The sequence below is a fragment of the Xenopus laevis genome, chromosome 9_10S, assembly GCF_017654675.1.
Source record: "Xenopus laevis strain J_2021 chromosome 9_10S, Xenopus_laevis_v10.1, whole genome shotgun sequence".
In the NCBI taxonomy this organism is placed as follows: Eukaryota; Metazoa; Chordata; class Amphibia; order Anura; family Pipidae; genus Xenopus; species Xenopus laevis.
The window spans coordinates 72,419,858-72,424,880 of record NC_054388.1 but is presented as its reverse complement, the minus strand read 5'-3'; positions in this window follow the sequence as shown (position 1 = coordinate 72,424,880).

Here is a 5,023-nt window from a genome sequence, read left to right as displayed (position 1 = left end):
CGCTGTCATGGGAACTAACAATAACATAGCGCGGGGTGGAGTTCTAGTCAGGTGATTGCACAGGGGGCGTGAACCAGAAAGTTGTGAGACGCAATGTCCTATATTTTCTGTCATGTAATGTATCGTATCATGTTAAAAATGGGGAAAAGGTGGGAAATGATCAATAATCAAATGGACTGTTTAGACTACGTTCAACATTTACACCAAATGATAAATAATTCCAAGGCCCGTGGGCTGCTGTGTTATTATGTCTCCAGATGAGCTAACAGCTGCCTGTATAGATTGTGAGAGCCCCTCCTGTAGTGTCGGAGTCAGACTTTTTCCTAAGAGATTCATAAAAACCAATAACTAGGATTTGATTATTTCATGGCCTGTAAAATTTTGGAATGAGAGATTTTCCCAAAACTGTTTATGGTGTCGAATGGTGCCCCATGCCTCCTAAACTTGCCCTGAGGAATAGAGTCCATACATGAAAGCATTTGAATTCTGTCCCACCTGGGGCTAATTCTTCTCCATCAAGACCACAACCAATTACACTCTGATACTAGTCCCCTGATAATGGAAGAATAGAGTATAGTCAGGCCCTGACCTAGGCCGTGAGGTCCGACCAGGCGGTCCTAGCGCCCGCCTACACTTCCCCTTCCCAGCGCGCCAGCGAAAAAGCGCCGGTGCAGCTGGTGTAATTGAATGGGGACGCATGCTGCCCTTATTTTTTGCCGCCCTAGGCCCGGGCCTATGTGGCCTCACCACAAATCCGGGCCTGACTATACTCTATTCTTCCATTATTAAGCCCCTTAAATAAATAGGGAATGACCATGAAATAGGCCAAATGATTAGAAGCAAGAGGCCCACTGACACCTGGGCCCACCGGGAGTTTTCCTGGTATCCCAGTGGGCCAGTCTGACACTGCATGTAATGTGTGTCCTGCATTGGGTTGGATACCCACAGAATACCCACAATATGATTGTGGGACTTGGCAGGATTGCACTTAATATGCCCAGTGTGTGAATAGCCCCAATTTGCTACAGTGGGGGGGAGGGGCTACAGGCGGCTAATCTACAAGAAAAACACCAAAACTGAATCCCAGGGCCGGGTTTATATACCGGGCGCTCCTAGGCCTGCTGTCGTTTGTCGCCCCTGTCCCCTCCCTTTTAGCAATGGAGATTGGCGCACAGGAAATTTAAGAAACTTTGCAAAAAAAGAAAATTGAATAGATTAGATTGAATGAACATAAGAGTACAATCAAAAATTATAAACCAGACCAGGAACATAGAAGTGAGAAGGAAACAGAAAAAGGTTAAACAAATAGACAATATTAGCATTAGGCAGAAAATGAAAATAAGAAAAAAAAATTGTTACAAAGGGAATGTTACTGGATATGGAGGGTGGAAAAAGTGTTCCCAAGGGGCCTTGAAAACTGAGTTGATTTTTGTAATATGCTTTATGTAATATGCTATTTTAATTATGCCTATTAATCCAGATATTTATACTTTTATCTACAGATAACTGGCCAGGCAATAGATACACATACGATTAATGGTAAGATGCCCAGCTGCTAATGTAGTAACATAGTAAGTTAGGTTGAAAAAGACAAATGTCCATCAAGTTGAGCGTTTTAAGTCTATATAAAACCTGCTAGTTGATCCAGAGGAAGGCAAAAAAAACCCTTATACTATGAGCTATCATACCCCTGTACCCTCACTTGCTAAAAAAGTATTCCAACCCTTTCTTAAAGCTATCTAATGTATCAGCCAGTACGACTGATTCAGGGAGAGAATCCCACATCTTCACAGCTCTCACTGTAAAAAACCCCTTCTGAACATTTAGCTGGAATCTTCTTTCTTGTTATCAGCAGTGGCGGAACTACCGGGGGAGCAGGGGGTGCGAGCGGGCCAGGGCCTGCACCCCCTCAGGGCCCCCAGGCAGCCCGTGCGCCACTGACAAATGTGGGCAAATGCGGCCATACGGAGGGGGGCGGGGCCCAGTTGCGCGTCACCCACCAGGGCCCACCCCCTCTAGTGACGCTACTGGTTATCAGAATGGGTGACCTTGTGTCAGCTGGAAAGACCTACTGGTGAATAAAGCATTAGAGAGATTATTATATGATCCCCTTATATATTTATATATAGTTATCATATCACTCCTCAAGCGTCTCTTCTCCAGCCTAAACAATCCCAACTTAGCCAGTCTTTCCTCATAGCTCAGATTTTCCATGCCTTTTGCCAGCTTCATTGCCCTTCTCTGGACCCTCTCTAATTCAATAGTGTCCTGTTTGAGCACTGCAGACCAAACTGTACGGCATATTCTAGGTGGGGTTTTTGGAGTAAATGTATTGGCTTACTGGCAACCTGATGAAGGGAGGTGTAGACCCCCAAAACTTTTTTCTGTACTTTATGTGGCAAATCTGGCTAATTAAAGGAATAATTGCACAGCAAGAAGTGGTGAAGTTCTATGACCTTCTTTAGAGTAGCCTTGTCTACAGATGGCCCTTTGCTCCCCCTTGGGGCTCTTGGATCTTATTCCATGGCTGATATGGATTGCTTCTACAAATATTTTTCTGAGTTTCCACCTTTTTTTGGATATCTATAGTATAGATATTTTTTTCATTGGTTAAAGGGATAGTTTACCTTTAAATGTACCTTTAGTATGACAGACATTAATAGTCTGAGACAATTTGCATTTGGTTTTCATTTTTTTTTTTTTTTTTTTTCAGTTATTTAGCTGTTTTGTTCAGCAGCTCTCCAAATATACTAAAATAAACTTAGTAGTAGTAACTACCCCTTAACATTCAGTTTACCATAATGACAATCCTTACACACAGCTTTGTACAGTTTTGGAAAACAAACAGTGAGAAGAGTGTGTTGCAAGATGGCTGCTATACATGTGTGTATGAAACGTTTACCAGCCAGAAGGAGTGTTTAACCTTTAAATAAAGAGCAACATAGGTCTAACTAGAAATAAATCTATAGCATCTGGAGTATGGAGGGAAATGATCATAATCAATGAACACAGAATAGATTCAAGCAAACTGAAACCTTTTCACTAGATCTTCTTTAAAGGGTTTGTTTACCTTCCAAACACTTTCTTTCAGAGCAATTGTTTTCAGATTCTTCACTCTTTTTTCAGTTGCTTTCCATGTTTTATTTTTTACTGTTTTTCCAAAATTGAAGTTTAAAGGAGAAGGAAAGTCATTTTATATTTGGGGGTGCCAGAAGTTAGGCACCCCCAAGTGATTGTATTTTCTTACTTGACATTCTGGGCTGGTGCTCCTATCAGCAGAAAAGTGCACAGGCCTGTGGCTTCTTCCAGCGAGAATGAGTGATTGTTTTCCAGCTTCTACTTTCAGCTCGCTTTTGCGCATGCACAGTAGATCGAAAAGCCAAACTTTAATGAAAAAGCCGGCTATTCTTTCTACTGAGCATGCGTCTGCCCTAGGAAATTTGAAGAGCGAAGAAGCAGGAAGAGGATCCAGGCCCGGACTGACAATCATTTGCCCGAGAGGCTGCTCTATTTTTTCTTTAAGTGGGCCAATCCTGATCTCTACACCTTATTAGAAAGTGCCACTGCCTTTCAATGCATCAGGCGGGCTCTAGGACCGCCTCTCCCACTGTTGCTCTGCCCCTCCCACTCCTCTGTTCTGGTGCTCCCGTGCTCTATGCAGGCCTGCGCGCTATCTGGAGGCTACAGTCCCAGGCCCAGCAAGATTTAGATTTAAAGGGGGGCCAGCTGTGCTGCTCTTTCAGGATTAGCTGGCCCCCCTTAAAATCGTGAACATCGCTGAAGACCGGATCTCTCTCTGCACTTCGTTTCTGTGAGTCTTTGTCACTCTCTGTCCCTGTCCCTCTCTGGGGCAAATTCACTAAGCCGCGAAGCGCCGAACGCTAGCGTTAATTCGCTAGCGTTTGGCATTTTCGCTACTGCGCAAATTCACTAACGAACGCTGGCGTAGTTTCGCTAGTGTTACTTCGCAACCTTACGCCAGGCGGATTTTCGATAGCGACGAAACTACGCAAATTCACTAACTTGCGCAGTGTACTGAACGCTACCTTTTACGCTAGACTTCCTTCGCCACTTCCGACCTGGCGAAGCGCAATAGAGTAGATAGGGATTGTTTAAAAAAAAAGTCAATTTTTTTTCTAAGTCCCAAAAAAACGCTGGCGTGTTTTCTACATGATGGCTGATAGGCTGAAAAAGATCGAAAATTTTTTGGGGCTCCCCTTCCTCCCCCCTACATTTCCTGACTCATGGAAACTTACCTAGACAGTGGGCACATGTGTAGGGCAAAATAAAAATTTTATTTGCTGATTTGAAGGTTTTCGAGGCATTTGTAGTGCAGATACGTGTTCCTCCATTGAAATTTGAATTTCGCGCCGTATGCAAATTAGCCTTCGCTAGCGTAACTTCGCTTTATATAGCGAATCAACGCTAGTGCAACTCCGCAACCTTACGCTACCCCTGTGCGCAACTTCGGATTTTAGTGAATTTGCGGAGCCCTGGCGAAACTACGCCTGGCGAAGTGCGGCGAAGTTGCGCCTGGCGCAACTTCGCATCTTAGTGAATTTACCCCTCTGTCTCGCTCTCTGTCTCCTTCTGCACTGTCTGTCACTCTCTTTCTCTCTCTGTCACTGTCCCTCTCTCTTCCCCTCTCCCTGTCACTCTCTCTCTCTCTGTCCCTCTCTCTTCCCCTCTCCCTGTCACTCTGTCTCTCTCTGTCACTCTGTCCCTCTCTCTTCCCCTCTCTCTCTCACTCTGTCCCTCTCCCTGTCACTCTGTCTCTCTCTGTCACTCTGTCCCTCTCTCTTCCCCTTTCTCTGCACTCTCTGTCATTCTGTCCCTCTCTCTGTTTCTCTCTGCACTCTCAGTCACTCTGTCCCTAGGAACCAGACGGCTTTAATTACAAACTGGAGAGCTGCTGAATAAAAAGTAATAAGTCAAAAACCACAATTAATAAAATATGAAAACCAATTGCAAATGGTCTCAGAAAGTCCCTCTCTACATCATACTAAAAATTATATTGAAGGTG